Raw genomic sequence first — 17333 nt, 5'->3', positions numbered from 1 at the left:
GAGATGAAGAGGAATACTACCAAGAGAACATGGTCCGAGCCAAATCATGAATCAACGGCAAATGTTACCGACACTAATGTAACTACCGCTTCCCTTCACGAATGATCAAAGCAGGCCAACATCTTCCCAAATTCAGGCCAAAGGTTGGTCCAAAAGCCCAATTTGGGGCCGGGCTGTGGTGTAGCAGGTAAGTGCCCACATCCGCTTGGGCGGCCCGGGCTTCACTGGCTAGCATCACGCTTGGGGATCAGATTACTAGCATTAGGAAATACAGATTTCAAGGTCTGGTGGTCACAGAGATCATAAAGAAGTAGAAATGGTGAGGAGACCTTATCAGTACACACCAGAAAAAGATCCAGGAGAATATTATAATCTATGAACACATAAGGAACACTTCCCCAAATGATGAAGGAAGGAAAACATGTGACCTGCCAAGGAGGAATTGTCAGACTGCTAGGAGATCACACAATCAGTGTGCATCAGGGGAATGCCTGGGCAACTTCAACATGAGAGGGCCTCCCGGACGTTCTCTGGGGAAAGTCCACCCATTTGGCCATATCCACAAAAGATAAGAGATAAAACCCGGGATAAGCTTAAAGGAAAGAAACCGGTGTCTAGAGGGAACTTAGTAGACCCTTCAAGTCCTTAGAGAAAGTTAGAAAACGACAAGAAATCCAGAGCAAGGAAAACTATCCTACCTGGAAAGGGGGACTAGTCAGATTGGGATGAGACGGCTCTGAAACACTGTGTGCATTGAGGTTGTCAGGACAACTTAGAATCTGAGGGTGTTTATGACATCACGGTGAACATGTCACCCAAGATGGCCGCATGTTTACAGTCCGAGGATTGGCCTCGTCTAGGACACTCAAGTGAGAGATACCCAGAAACAGCTTTTCCAAACAAAAACTTGAAAGGATCAAACAGACTCTGATTCAAGGGAGAAGAAAGGAATCATTGGGAACAAGCGATAATAGATGGACAAGCACAGAGAGGAGAACATTGTCACCTACTCAAGTAGATGGTGAGGTCGTGCAGATTCAATCTTGTAACTTGATTTGAAACAAGAGGCCAGACTTGGGGCTTATCAGACCTACATTGTCCTTCTGCCTTACTCATAATCCAAAGTACAGAATGATCTCTTGGGGACGTTGAAGAGAAGAATCGAGGACTCCTTTCATAGGCCCCTAACATCCTTTGAAGAGAACTCTACCTTTGCATAGCTCTGGCCTCACGGGGGCCCACTGGCTACATGCTAATGTTTCCCAAGAGATCTCTTTGAATCCTTGAAGGCATGGACGCCTGTCATGCTTGGGGTATGTAGCTTGGTTTGGAAGGGCTCAAGAAGTGTGCTGAAAAGCACCCTTTTCCAGAGGGCTTCATTCCTGTGTGAAGGCTGCCCTCCCAGGCTACAGTGCTCAGTTGGGCTCCAATGAAATTAACTCCCCCATCTCTTGCCGTAGAAGGAGTACTGATTCTGTGTTTTGACACCATATGGAAGGAGGTTGACTGAAAACTAGAACATTACCATGATATTTAAAGAAAAATACACATGCCAGAGCTGAGGATGTCAATCAAACAGTAACAGACTCTGTAGAAATAAAGTAAGCCAGTATCTAGATGTAATCTAGGGGAGCGTTCAAGGTTCAGGGCTGAACGTCGAAACTTCCCAAATCCAGGGAAAGAGACGGAAGGATTTCTCACCTGGAGAGAGGAATTCATCAGACTCATCGAATTTGTCTCAGAACCATTGTGTCCGTGAAGGTGGTTGCCAGGACAACGTCTAACCTGGAGTTTCTCATCTCACAATGGCAAATGAACCAAGATGGACACGTGTCCTCAGTTCTCAGTTGGACGTAAGCTAGGATAGCAAAGATTCCTTCAACTGACAGATGGAAATTCAAAGACAACATCCAACAATCACCAAAGCACCTACAGGTCGGCCTACAGAACATATGGTGATTAAAAAAATACAGAATTCCTAACCTAGAATGAAGGAGAACCCACTGATAAGCATATCGAAGGGAGAGAGATCAGAAAGACCACTACAATTAGACTAAGGAAAGAAAACAAGCTCCCAGAAAATGGAAGGCAAACAGAAATCACACCTGAATACTCCACAGTGAATGAAGTCAGTGTTTACAAAGAGTCTGCTTGAATCTTTGAAAGTCCGAGAAAGTCACAACCCCAAAATTTGCGGTGAATGTCAAACCTGGGCTAACTGGGAAGGGTGAGTTCTCAGACTGCTCCAAGCTGGCTCTGAAACCCTGTGTCCATGATGCTTGCTGGGACAGCAGAGACCCAATTCTGACAAATCCCAGTGGACCGGAAAAACAACCTGGCCTCGTCTACACTGGACCAGATTTGGGCTCAAGTAGCATATTCAAGTCCCATTCCACTCAACTGCAAGTTGCCAATGGAACACGAAAGGGGCCGGCCAGTGTTGCATAGTTGACGTCCGCGTGTTCTGTGTCAGCAGCATGTGGTTGGCCGCGTGGATTCTGGGGGTGAGCCTCCTCACCGCTCGTGCAGCCTTTCTGGGGCAGGCGTCCGAGGTAGTGTAGAGGCAGATGGGAAGTGACGTTAGACAGGACCAGTCTTCCTCAGCAAATACGGCAGCATTGCCAGCAGATATGAGCACGGCAGTAAACATCTGCCTAAACAAAACCAATTAAAAGTTGCAAATGATAGAAAAACTGAACCTCAAAAAAAAAAAAGCATGCTAGAAAGAAAAACAAGTAATCTAGGAATAACCTGTGCCAAACAGGTGAAAGCTATGTAAACCGAGAAATAGCAAACCTTTGAGAAAGAAATTCCAGAGGACACAAGGAAACGAAGGGAATTCAGTGCTCTTGGAATGGAAGAAAACGAAGAAAGCATGAGGTATCATCACAATGATTCCTTTCTCATGCCTTGGATCAGCGTCTCATTGGTCTCTTCAAGTTTCTGTGCCCGGTTTCTGTTTGGAAAAGCTGTTTCTGGGTATCTCTCACTTGATTCTCCTAGCCTAGGCCAATCCTTGGACTGTAAACATGTGGCCATCTTGGATGACATGTTCACCGTGATATCATAAACACCCTCATAATTCTAATTTGTACTGACAACCTCCATGCACTCAGTGTTTCAGAGCCATCTCATACCAGTCTGACTACTCCTGTTTTCCAAGTAGGATAGTTTTGCCAGTTTTGGATTTCTTGTCGGTTTCTAACTTTCTCCTCGAACTTTGAAAGTTCTACAACATTCCCTCTAGACACGGGTTTCTTTCCATGAAGTGTATCCCCGGTTTTCTCCCTTATCTTTTGTGGATGTGGTCAAACGGGTGGACCTTCCCCAGAGAAATTCCTGGAGCTCCTCCCAAGTTGAATTTACCCAGGCAATTCTCTGATGTGCAATCAGCGTGTCATCTCCTAGGAATCTGACAATTCCACCTGGGCAGGTCACATGTTTTCCTTCCTTCATCATTTGGGAAATTGTACCTTATGCATTCATAGGTTGTAATATTCTCAGCGTTCATTTTCCGGTGTGTACTGAAAATGTCTCCTCAGAATTTCTACTTCTTTATGATCTCTGTGCCCACCATACTGTGAAATCTGTATTTCCTAATGCTAGCAATCTGATCTGCAAGCCTGATGATAGCAGGTGAAGCCTGGGCCGCCCAATCAGAACTTGGGCACTTACCTGCTACACTACAGGGCCGAGCCTGAATTAGGCTTTTGGACAAACCTTTGGCCTGTTCTAGGGAAGATGTTGGCCTGCTTCGATCATTCGTGAAGGCAGTTAGTAACATCATGGACGGTAGCATTTTCCGCTGGTTCATGAGTTTAGCATGGAACACGTTCTCTTGGTAGTGTTCCTCTTCGTCTCCTTGCAATGGTCTACCTTTCTGTAGCGTCATTAAGCATTTTGAGGTGATTACTAATCCTTCGAAGTTCATCTTCTCTATTTCTTACAGACTCCAAAGCTTTAAGCCGTGAACCTTAAGGTCTTTTGGGAGTTTTGATTTTACGTGAATTGTTTGCCATAACCCAGCATTCTAACATCCTATACCTTTCAGATCTACATCCTCATAGATTTAGACTTCTGTGTACGTTACATCATCTTCACCACCGTAAGCCTAATTACAGGCCCTCACCACACACTTGTGTCAAATCAACTATTTCTCCCTCTGGGCCCCGCCACCTTTCCCTCTGGGAACCAGAAATCCCATGTCATGTGCTACCTGTTTCTTGGTCCTTTTTTTCCTCTTCTCCTTGTAAGTGAGACCCTATGGTATTTGACCTTCCCTCTTGTGCTTGTTTGCATGCCCCTAAAACCCTCAGGAGCCATTCTGTTGGTCACAAATGGCTGGAAGGCATCTGTTCCTGCAGCTGAGTGCTATGCCGTTGTGTGGCTATAGCCCATCTTTCTTGTCCCTTGATGGGCACCAGGGAGGCTTCCCTGTCTTCGAAATTGGGAGTAAGGCTGTGGTGAGCACAGCGGTGCACGGATCTCTGTGCATTAGCGTTTTCAAGTCCTTTGGATATATATGCCACAGAGGAGCACCTGGATCATGTGGTAGATGGATTCTGAAAATTCTGAGGCAATTCCACACCACTTCGTGTAGTGGCTGCACCAGTTTACACTCCCACCAGCAGTGCAGGAGGCTTGCCTTGTCTCCACCTCCTCTCTGAAACTTGTTGGTTCCTGTCTTCATCCTTATAGCCATTCTGAGCACTGTGAGCTGCTATCTCAGTGCCGTTCGTATTTGCATTGAGCAGAGACTTAATGATAATGAGCATCTTTTCATACAGCCTGTTGTCCATCTTTCTATCTTCCTGGAAGTGCTGTCTGTTTCCATCTTTTGCCCAGGATTTATTTGACTCGTTGATTTTTCTCCTGTGGAGACGTATGACTTCATTGGATCTTTTGGCTATTCACCCCTTCTCCGATGTGTGGTTTGCAAACCTGCTGTCGCAGTTGTTGTGACGTCTTTGCACTGAGTCGATGGTGTCATTGGCTGGGCAGAAGCTTCTGTGTTGGATGGAGTCCTGCTTGTTTCTTGTTTCCTTTGTTGCCCTTGCCCAGTCACACCTGCTTCTTCCAAATAGGCGGCCAAGCCAGATGGCAAAGAGCAAGCTGCCTGCGTTTTCTCCTCGAAGTGTCACGGTTTCAAGTCTTCCATTCAAGGCTTTAATCCATTTCGAGGTGGTGTGTGTGCCTGGTGTAACATCACGGTCTACTCTCATTGTGTTACATCTGGCTGTGCAGTCTTTCCAGCACCATTTCCTGTCTAGAGTCTCTTTTCTCCGCTTTCTCCTCTTGGCTCCCTGGTCGAAAATGGGCTGTCCATAGATGTGTGAGTTGATTTCTGGGCTCTCGATTCTGTTCCATGCATCTGGGTGCCTCCTTTGCAGGCCAGGCTGTGCTGTTTTGGTACCTAGCTCTTCGTCCTATATGTGGCAGTAAGAAAGTGTGATAATTGCTGCTTTGTTCGTTTTCCCCAGGATTCCTTTTGCTATTCAGTGTCCTTTGTTGCTGGATAGAAACTTTAGGATTCTCTCTTCTATTTCTGTGGGAAAGATTGCTGCAACTTTGACTGGGACTGCATGGAATCCAGACATTGCTTTGTTGACAAAATAATCCGTAACCAATCTGTAAATGAAAATTTGGGGGAGTTTATTCTGAGCTTCAATCTGAGGATTATAACCCAGGGCCTTTCTACCCAAAGGAAGAAAGAGCATCAGAGAAGTGGGGGTGCACAGACTGGTTGTATTCCCCTCATCGAGGATGTTTCACATAGGATTGAAATGTCCCATTTACAATAGTCGCGAGACTGCTCTGTTGGCACAGCGATTGATGGAAATAGCAGGTAGGTCTTCTGTCTCAGTGAACACAGTAGGGTGGCAGTCTGTTGTCTCCAGCTGACTGGTCACAGGTGAGCTGGGTGGTCAAGGGTGAGTGCAGCAATCAGTTCCTAGCCTAGGGAGAAATGCTTATCCCTAAAGAAATGCTAATGTGGGGGGAAGTTGCACCTTTATCTCAAGGGCCATAGGAAATGTCTAAGCAGATATGCAATGCGTGCTAAATAGCCATAGTCAGGCCCTTTTGGAAAAAACAAAAGCAGGCCGAATTAGGTTTATACCAAATGGCTTCCTCATATACTCCAATATATCCAATTGCTTCCCATTTTTATTTGAGCTTTATGCCGTATGGACGTTTCAAGTCTGTCCGTTGTTGCATTCGAACGGCACGGAATAGCCTTGCGTTTCCTTGTGTCTTGTGGAATTTCTTTCCCCAAAACTTTGCTAGTTTGTGGTTCCCATCGCTTTCTCCTGTTTGTCCAAGGTTATTCGCAGGTGTCATTTTCTTCTCACTGGCATGGGTTTTTTTTGAGGTTCAGCTTTTCTATTCTTTGCAACTTTTAATTGGTTTTGTTTGGCAGAAGTTTATGGCTGTGCTCAAATCTGCTGGCCGTGCTGTTCTCTTTGCTGAGGAAGAGTGGCGCTGTTTAACATAGCTTCCCATCTGCCTCTACACTAGCTCGCACGCCTGTCCCAGAATGGCTGGACGAGCGTTGAGGAGGCTCACCCCCAGGATTCCACGCGGCCGACCCTGGCCTGCTGACCCAGAACACGTGGACTTCACCGCTGGCCCACTGGCTGGACCCTTTCGTGCTGCATTGGCAACCTGCGGTTGAGTGGAATGTGACCTGAATATGCTACTTGAACCCAACTCTTGCCCTGTGTAGATGAGGCCAGGTTTTTTCTCTGGCCCACTGTGATGTTGGAGGATTTTTCAGTATCGTGTCTCCTCTGTCCAGTCTAGCTTGGTGGACACAGGGTTTCAGAGCATGCGTGAGGCAGTCTCATAACTCACCCTTCCCAGTTACGCCAGGTTAGACCTTCCCTGCAGTTTTTGGGGTTGTGACTTTCCCGGACTTTCAATCGTTCAAGCAGAGTCTGTCTAAAGACTGACATCTTTCACTGTGGATTATTGAGGTGTGATTTCTGTTGCCCTTCCATTTTATGGGACCCTGTTTGCTTTTCCATGGTCTAATCATCATGTTCTTTATGAGCTTGTCCTTTGACATGCTTATCAGTGCGTTCTCCTTCACTCCATTTTACGAATTTTGTATTTCTTTAATCACCATATGTTCTGTAGGCCAAGGTGTGAGTCCTTTCGTGATTGTTGGGTGTTGTCCTGGAATTTTCATCCTTCACTTGAGGGAATCTCTGCTATCCTAGCCTAGATCCAACTGAGCACTGACTACACGAGGTCATCTTGGTTCGTTTGACATTGTGAGATGATAAACTCCAGGTTCGAGGTTATTGTGGCAACCACTTTCATGGGCCCTATGGTTCTGACACAAATTAGATGAATCTGATGAATTCCTCTCTGCAGGTGAGAGACCTTCTGTCCCTTTTCTGGACTTGGGAAGTTTCGAGCTTGACCACTGATCCTTGAACTTTCCACTAGATTACGTCTAGCTACTGGCTTACTTTATTTCCACAGGGTTTGTTATTTGTTTGATTTACATCCTCAGCTGTGGCATGTTTATTTTTCTTTAAGTATAATGGTAATGTTCTAATTTTCTGCCATCTTTTCTATGTGTGGTTTCGAAACACATAATCAATACTCCTTCTACGGTAAGAGATATGGGGAGAGAATCTCACTGATCCCACTGAGCCCTGTAACCTGGGAGGCCAGCCTTCACAAAGGATGGAAGCCCTCTGCAAAAGGGTACTTTTCAGCACACTTCTAGAGCCCTTCCAAACCAAGAGACATACCCAAGCATGGCAGGGGTCCATTCCTTCAAGGCATCAATGAGCTCTCTTGTGACATATTGGCATTACCCAGTGGGCCCCCGTGACTTGAGAGCTGTGGAAAGTGAGAATTCTCTTCAAGAATGCTAGGGGCCTAGGAAAGGAGGCCTCGATTCTTCTCTTCAATGTCCTCAATTGATCATTCTTTACTTTGTATTATGTGTAAGGCAGAAGGACAATGTAGGTCTGATAAGCCCCGGGTCTGGCCTCGTTTTTCAGAACACATTTCCAGCTTGAATCAGCATGGCCTCCCCAGACTTCTGTAGATGACAATGTTGCCGTCTGAGTACTTGACCCTCTATTGTCTCTTCTTCCCAATGATTCCTTTCTCATCCCTTGAATTAGCGTCTCTTTGATGTCTTCAAGTTTCTGTGCCCGGTTTGTGTTTGGAAAAGCTGTTTCTGTGTACCTCTCACTTGAATATCCTAGCCCAGGCCAATCCTAGAGCTGGAAACCTATGGCCAACTTTGGTGACATGGTCACCGTGATGTCATAAACACGCTCATAATTCTAAGTTGTCCTGACAACCTCCATGCACACAGTGTTTCAGAGCCATCTCATACCAGTCTGACGACTCCCCCTTTCCAGGTGCGATAGTTTTCCTTTTTCTGGACTTCTTGTCGGTTTCTAACTTTATCCTCGAACCTTGAAAGTTCTACTACATTCCTTCTAGACAGTGGTTTCTTTCCTTTAAGATAGTCCTGGGATTTATCTCTTATCTTCTGTGGATGTGGCCAAATGTCTGGACTTTCCCCACAAAAAGTCCTGGAGTCCCTGCAAAGCTGAAGTTACCCAAGCAATCCTCTGATGAGCAATGATCATGTTAACTCATAGCAGTCTGGTGTTTCCACCTTGGCAGGTCAGATGTTTTCCTTCCTTCATCATTTGGGGAAGTGTACGTGATGTGTTCATAGATTGTAATATTCTCATGGTTCGTTTCCTGGTGTGTATTCATAAGGTATCCTCACAATTTCTACTTCTTCATGATCTCTGTCGGCACCATACCTTGAAATCTATATTTCCTAATGCTCCTAATCGGATCTGCACCTGCGATGCCAGCCTGCCAGTCCCAGGCCGCCCAAGTGGAACATGGACACTTACCCACTACACCAGAGGGCTGGCCCTGAATTGGACTTTTGGACCAACATTTGGCTTGAACTTGGGAAGATGTTGGTCTGCATTGATTATTCAAAAAGGTAATTACCAGTAACATCGTGGACAGCAACATTTTCAGTTGGCTTAGGGGTTTAGCACGGGTTATGTTCTGTTGGTAGTGTTCCTCTTCATCTCTTTGCAATGGTCTACCTTTATGTTGCATCATTAAGCATTTCGAGGTGATTGTCAATCCTTTGATGTTCATAATCTCTAAACGCTTTCAGCCTGCAAACTTTATCCCTTAAACCTGCTGGCCTTTATGGAGTTTTGATTTTAGGTGAATTGATTTCCATAACCTAGCATTAGAGAATCCTATAGCTTTCAGATTTACATCCTCATAGATTTAGACTTCTGTGTATGCTACATCTTCTTCCCCACAGTAAGCCTAATTACAGGCCCACACCCCACACTTGTGCCTAATCAACTCTTTCTCCCACCGTCCACTGCCACCCGTTCCCTCTGGGGACCACCAATCCCATATCACGTTCTACCTGTTTGTTGGTCCTTATTTTAATCTTCTGCTTGTAAGTGAGATGCGATGGTATTTGATTTCTCCCTTGGGCTTGTTTCAGTACCCCTCCCACCCTCAGGAGTGATTCTGCTGTCACAAATCGCTGGACTGCACTCTTTCTTACAGCTGAGTGTTTTGCCTTTGTGTGGATATAGCCCAACTTCCTTCTCCATTGGTCCTTTGATGGGCACCAGGGCGGCTTCCAAGTCTTGGATATCGGGAGTAAGGCTGTGGTGAACACAGCGGGGCACGGATCTGTGTGCATTAGTGTTTCGCAGTTCTTTGGATAAACACGCTGGAGAGGAATCCCTGGATCATATGGTAGATGGACTTGGAGATTTCTGAGGCAATTTCACATGGCTATGCCTAGTGCCCTCACCGGTTTGCACTCCCACCAGAGGTGCAGGACTCTTCCCTTCTCTCCACCTTCTCTCTGACACTTGTTGTTTCCTGTCTTGTTCCTTATAGCCATTCTGAACACAGGGAGCTGTCATCTCATTGCCGTGAGGATTTGCGTTGGCCTTATACTTAATGGTGTTGAACATGTGTTCATAGAGCTGTTGGCCACCTTTCTGTCTTCTTGGGGTAAATCTCTGTTTCCATCTTCTGCCCAGGTTTTAATGGGCTTTTTGTTTTTTCTCTTGTGGAGACGTGTGTGGTCATTGGGTCTTTTGGCTATTCAGCCCTTCTCAGATGTGTGGTTTGAAACATCCTCTCCCTGTTGTGCTGTCTTTGCATTGAGTGGACGGTTTCCCCGGCTGGACAGAAGCTTCTACGTTGGATGGAGTCCTGCTTCTTTCTTCTTTTCTTTGTTGCCCTTGCCCAGTCACACATGCTTCTTCCAAATAGGCGGCTACCCCAGATGGCAAAGAGCAAGCTGCCTGTGTTTTCTCCTAGAAGTTTCACTGTTTCAAGACTTCCATTGAAGGCTTTAATCCATTTCGAGGTGGTGTGTGTGCCTGGTGTAACATCATGATCTACTCTTATTGTGTTACATGTGGCTGTGCAGTCTTCCCAGCACCATTTATTTTAGAGACTCTCCTTTCTCCACTGTCTCCTCTTGCCTTCCTCATTGCAAATGTGCTGTCCATACATGTGTGAGTTGACCCTTGGGTTCTGCATTCTGTTCCATTGGTCTTTGTGCCTGTTTTTGGGACCAGGCTGTGCTGGTTCGGTACCAAGCGCTTCGTCCTACATGTTGAAATCAAAGTGTTATACGTCCTGCTTTGTTCGTTCTCCTCAGAATTCCTTTGGGTATTCCGGGTCCCTTGTTGCTGGATAGAGACTTTAGGATTTTCTCTTCTATTTCTGTGGGAAAGATTGCTGTAAATTTGACTGGGATTGCATGCAATACGGAGATTGCTTTATCCATTACGGACGTTTCAGGTGTTTTAGATCTTACATTCCTAGAGCACAGAATACCCTTCTGTTTCCTTGTGTTTTCTGGAATTTCTTTCCCTAAAGCTTTGCTAGTTTTCAGTTTCCATAGCGTGCACCTGTTTGTCTAAGCTTATTCTTAGAAATCTTATTCTTCTTACTTGCACTTTTTTTCCAGAGTTTCAGTTTTTCTATTCTTTGAAACTTTTCATTGCTTTTGTTTTGGCAGATGTTTATGGCTGTACGCACATCTGGGGGCGATGCTGCTGTATTAGCTGGGCAAGAATGATGCTGTCTGACGTTGCTTCCCATCTGCCTCTACACTACCTTTGACGCCTGCCCCAGAATATCTGGACCATCGGTGAGGAGGTTCACCTCCAGGATTCTGCATGGTCTGCCCTGGGTGCCGACCCAGAATTTGTGGACTTCACCACTGCTCCACTGGCCAGCACCTTTCATGTTCCACTTTAAACCTGCATTTGATGTGGAATGTGAGTTGAATATGCTATTTGGGACAAATCTTGCACTGTGTAGATGAGGCCAGTTTGTTTTTCTTCTACACTGTGATGTCAGAGGATTTCTCAGAATTGTGTCTCTGCTATCATGGCAAACTTCATTGACACAGGTTTTCAGAGCCCCATTTTAGCAGTCTCATAACTCACCCTTACCATTTAGCCTAGGTTTGACATTTGCTGCATTTTTGGGGTTTGTGGCTTTCTCTGTCTTTCGAACGTTCAGGGTATTTCTAAAACGGACATCTTTCATTGTGGATTATTCAGCTGTGATTTCTGTGTGCCTTCCATTTTCTGGGACGGTTTTTTGTTTTCCATGGTATAATGGTTGATATGGGCTTGGTGAGCTGAAGACTCGAATGAAAGATTTCTAGGACATTCAAGGTCTGGCATTGGTGCTATTTTATTTAGAGAATAGTACGGGATAGAATGGGGACAGGACCCATGTGTAGTGAAGAGTTGATGCTGCTCCCTGGGGATGGGACCCATGAGCAGTCAAAGCTCCTGCTGCTGCCCTGAGTTGAGGGTTAGGGCTAGTTTTATAAGTCATGGGTGCATGATTTATTTTTACTGGGAAAAGAAATGAAGTGGGAAAATTCTTTAAATGATTTCAGTGCAGATGGGGTCTGGTTATTGTGCAGTCATATAACTTTAGATAAGGATCTGGCAATATAGATCAGCATGTACGTGATGATGCCCTGGGCTTCTCTCCCTGAGTCAGCTCTAATTCCACCAGCTCATATAGTTTGGCATGTAGGCCAGATCACCTTGGGCTTCCCTAGCTGGGGCAGCTTTAATGTACATCATAAACACCCCCTGAACCCATTTGGACTGGAGAGGTTTGGGGATATGGACGATGGTCTGTCTTCTGTAACTACTTATGGCTTTACATGGTCACAGAGCTGTCCCTAAATGGGGTCATAGGTACAGGTAGGAAGTTCAGTGGACTGGAAGCCTTCACCTGTGGAGTTCAAGGCTGACAAGGTATACAGAGCCTCTGGAGACGAGAGAATCATTTGACGAGAGGTGGTCCAGGAGGTGAAACTTTTTTCACATGTGGAAGACAAACAATGAAACAGACAACAAACTATAATAAGAAATACAAGCAGTATGTTTGACCCAATGTATAACGTATTGAAGTAGTGCAGAAACCTGGTCCTGACTTGGAGTTCAACCAATCGTTTAGAGTTAGGGTTGATAAGACACGGATTTAATTTGGTGGTTGGGATAGGAAGCCAGAAATATTTTGACGGTAGTCAGGAATATAGACACAACACTCAGTTTTTATAATGGCATAGGTGGCCCCTTGTGCTGCTGTCAAGACATCCAGTGCCATTTGGATTTGGAGGACTGCCTTACACATTTGGGATACTTCTAAATTGAGCAGAAAAATGCTACGTTGCGCGTCATTTAATGCCTTCATAATAAATTTGTTTAGAACTTCCATGTGCAAGACGACACTTTCGATACCTAATTGGGGAAGGAAAATTGCGGAAAGATGGTCATACCAGTGGAAGACAGAGCTGGTCCTGAGCTGCTGCAGTTGGGTAGGTTAGCAGGAGGAGATGTAGTAAATGGAGTTCTACCTTGCATCCAGCTAAAGCCTAGTGTGCATCGTGCAATCCATTTAGGTGGCAGCCAAGGCCATAAATTGGAGCCGCATAGCCACTGAGCACCATTAGGGACTAACCAAAGCGTGCTGGGCTGTCTATCCCAGTCAGTCCCAAACCAATCAGTACTTTTTTAAGACTATGATATGAGAACACATATAACAGCGAATTTTTCCCATAGGTCGGCTGTTATTAGGCCATGTATCACAGGTGTGATTGGTTTGTTCCCAACAGAGAGTGACCTTTTACTGAGTTGACCACTAGTAGGAGTGAACCAAATACATTCATCCCAAATTTCATATCGTCCATCCTGTGTCTATCGATAAGTTAGGTAATTTAACTTTGGAACTTGTTGTTTCTAACCCACCTGTGACAAGGCAAATCTAGTTAGTATTTGGGGAGTAGTTTTAAAGGAAAATGTTTGAATGTGGCCTGGGAACTCGCAGGTATCAGACATAGATGAGCACAAGGAGACATTACGATTTGTAATAGATGAATCTTGCGGAAGAAAGAGCTAGAATCTAATATCCATGAATGCCTACTATAGCTTCTACAGAAACATAATTTTTTCTCTCTTAAATCACCCTCATTTTTACAAAAGATAGCCAAATCAGGTTTAACAGGTTTGCAAATCAACTGTAGTTTTAATACAACATGCTCCAATTATTTATATAACAGCTACAAGAATAGCAATTTTTTATACAGGCTTTTTTAAGTATGCCTTGCTGGAAATTTTTATGAGGAATCTCGGATTGAACTGTGAAGGCCTCTAGAGGCCAGAAAAGCCAAGCCAAGGATTTGCCATCGGATTTTGCCTGCAGTACTTACAGATTTGAGTGGAGTTCTCTTTCAGGTCCCCCAAAGTATTTGGAGGTTACTTGCACCTGCCAAATAAGCACGTTTCCTTACCTAATGGGTAAGATTGCCAGAATCTCTGTAAACATGGTACCAGGCCCATGTTTCCGAGTGGCTGTATTCCAGAACGTCCAATCTTTGTTCCTGAAATGCGGTCTTGTCATAGCTGAGCCTGTATGTTTCAAATATGCCATTCCAGTCAAAGCCTTGGTAATATAACCAATGTGTCCTGTTATAAGGAGAACAGATTCTTATGGAACTTATGCAAATATTGCCACGAAATGACCATACTCAGTCACAAAGGGTTTCCAAATTCTCGAGGGATAAGGTACAGAGAAAAAGATGAATGTTTCAGTTTTGCTCATAAAGGTATATTTTCACCAAGTGGCTGTAAGTCAAAGTTAGCATAAGAGAAAAGAGAGAAAGATTTCCTTCATTATGAGAAAACAAAACAACACATCAAAACTCAACAATATTTCAAACAGAAGTCCTAAAAAATTATAATCGTCCTCATCAGTTCACACAGTCTTGTATAATCAATTCTTGAGCTAAATCTGTCCTTAGCAGATTGAGGAGCTTAGTTTCTGTTACAATTCTGTAGTTTCTTACTCAGCTCAGTTTTACAATCTGAAAGTTTATCAGAAACATGTAGTTTAGAACCTCTGTGTCAGAATCCTTTCCAGGAATATCTCTGAAGATGAAACATATTTGCAAAAGAAAAAAGCATCAGAGTAAAACAACAACTATCTGCAAATTGACAAAGGACTCAAAAGGGTAAATGTCAAAGAAACTTGGATACTTCTGTGACATATGACCCTTCCAGATAATAAGTGGACTTATGACTGATAACCAGGAAAGATCAGAAGCTTAGGAATGCTATATAATTTTAAGACATCTATATTAATAACATTTACCAATCTAATACCACCTAAGAATATCTATCATCACTTGTTTCACAGTTTCCCCTGTAATTTAATAGAAAATCTAAGCCTAATTAGTTTAATGTTTTCGTCCTTACAGGAACAGAGAGCAAATTTCTTTGAGAAGTCTCAGGGGCCCTCTGAAAATCCTCAGAGTAATTTCTCTTCTGTCTACCAGGTTAAAAGAAAGACTTCATTCAGGATTTGAATATTTTTGAGGGAGAAGCTTGTCAAAACATAGCCAAAGTTTTTAAAATGCTTCTTCAAATAGGAAACAACACTCACTGTGAAACAATGCTCAGGTATCTATTCAAAGTGATGACAGAAAGAGTCAAAAATCGTAAGAGTGGCCTCAGTCATTATTTTCACAAAACACATTTCTCTCTTAGGTAGACTTACTCAAAGGAAGAGCTTTTATAACCTCTTTACCAAGAGCAGATCCAAAGTTCAAGAAAAAGTATCATTTTAGAGAAAACCAAATTTGAATTTCTGCACCTACTTATGTTTCACATTCAAACTCATTCACTTAATTGAACTTACTTTAGTCTACTTGAGTAGGCATAAAACTCCTTTCAGAATATCTACTTCACAAACCTTCTTCAACTTTCTTTTTTGTTTTCAGAATTTGTCAACAACTCTTTCTTTTTTCCTTTCTAGTACATTAGGACAAATTTATCTTTCTTCACCCATCAAACAAAAATATTTCCATTCTTTATACCTTTTTTACTGAAAGCATACATTTTAACTTCCCTGAATACAGAGCTCTTTTACTTATTAATTTCCTGTAGCTTTAATTCCATAAGTTAATTAGAACTTTTAAGGCTTAACAGATCTCCTAAACGCTAAAAAAGTAAATAACTATGAATTGTCTTTTATATCAGCATTCTGAACACTTCATAACTTTAGAAACATGCAGCTTTACAATAAAACACAAGGCATGCTTTTTAATACACCCAAACGCTTTTAGCCTATTCAACAAGAAGCCAAAAGTAGATAAATTAAATATGTTTATTACTAATGATTCAGTGTTTCAGCCTATCCAAAAATGACCGGCATATTCATCTTTTTATCATTTAACTTAATTTTGCAAAACTCAAGATTGTTACACAGAAAAATTTCGAAGCTGTTGGTTTTTCAACAAGTATACAGAGCATAAAAGTTATTGTACTCACTTTTATGAGTTTTATGTATTTAAACCATTTTTTCCAACATTTATGTTCAGATTACCTACAGAAACCTCATGAGGCATTAGACAAAACTAGTCATCATATAAAGCTATTATTTTGCTGACAAATTTAAGAAAGTGAGCTTATATGACTAGAAAACCCATGCTGAATGCCTGCATCCTATGCAAATACCGACAAGTCTGACAACAAGATAATTTTCAATCAAACCAAGAAACTTTAACAAGCTTTCATTTACCAAAGGTTAATTCACATCACGTTAACTTTGAAAGGCACTGAGTTAATTTCTACTACATTAGAATTTATGTAAGCACTATCTTTAAGCCAACTAAACAGAGATCTTAATTTTGGCCATACCATCCAGGGGTAAAAATATCACACGTATAAAGTACACATAGACACACATAGACAGAGACTGTACAACCATTGTTTTAAAAACTACTCCAGTGAGTCAGGTACAATAATATAAAGCTTACCAGTTATGAATCCACATTTTGTTTTGAGCCTTTTTACTAATACTTATGGAGAAGACCCTCGAGATGGTAGACTTTTTGCAAGGGTGCACTTATGACCATTTATCCTTTCCCCTCCTTTTTTTTTTTTTTCAGTCTTAAGAATGAGTGATGGGCTACATAGTAGTTCCTGGAGAGGGGGGATGAGAATCCTTTTCATGATAAAGTAAGTACGTGGAATCTGAACTGCCTCTAGAGCTGTCTTTCCAGTCTTGCAAGGATTTTGTAAGGACAGTTGCTCTTGATTTCTCAGAAACTGGACTGTAACTTGAAGGACATTCTAGGTGGATCTACCTGTCCAACTGCACCAGAAAGGCACAGAGATACCTCTCAAATTTTCCCCCAGATGGAGTTTCTGGGGCATACCCATACAATTGAAAGTGTTTCTAATTAGTTAGAATGACCCTGAGTGGTGAGTCTCTTGGGATGCTTTCGTCATTCCCCATGGCAATGAAGCCAGTGTTGGACTGACAGTGTACTGGACAAAGGCGCAGTGCCTAAAGAGGCCTGGAACATGCTGGAGGCCGGGGCTCCCAGTACCTCGGTTGAGAGTTAAGTCCCTTGCAAAATATTTTCAAGTTATTCGATTTTACAGAAGGGACAGGTTCTGCTCAAGTCCAGCCTGAACTTAAGCTCAACTTGGTGACAACAGAGGACATGAGCAAAACAAAGAAATTAAAAGAAGACATCAGACCTCACCCTCATGGCTGTTCCCAGAGGGTTATCATGATAAAAGTCACACAACAGTTCCCATGCTGGGGCATACTACCCTAGCACAACAGTTCACAGAATAAATCACAGGTCTCCTAACATCATAGCCAACTCAGTAGGTGACTAAAATACTCAATGAATCAACCGCCAACAGAGGGCACCCTACTTGGGGTCGCTGGGGTGATCA

The sequence above is a fragment of the Equus asinus genome, chromosome 4, assembly GCF_041296235.1.
Source record: "Equus asinus isolate D_3611 breed Donkey chromosome 4, EquAss-T2T_v2, whole genome shotgun sequence".
NCBI classification, from domain to species: domain Eukaryota; kingdom Metazoa; phylum Chordata; class Mammalia; order Perissodactyla; family Equidae; genus Equus; species Equus asinus.
Note: the sequence above shows the minus strand (reverse complement) of the source record.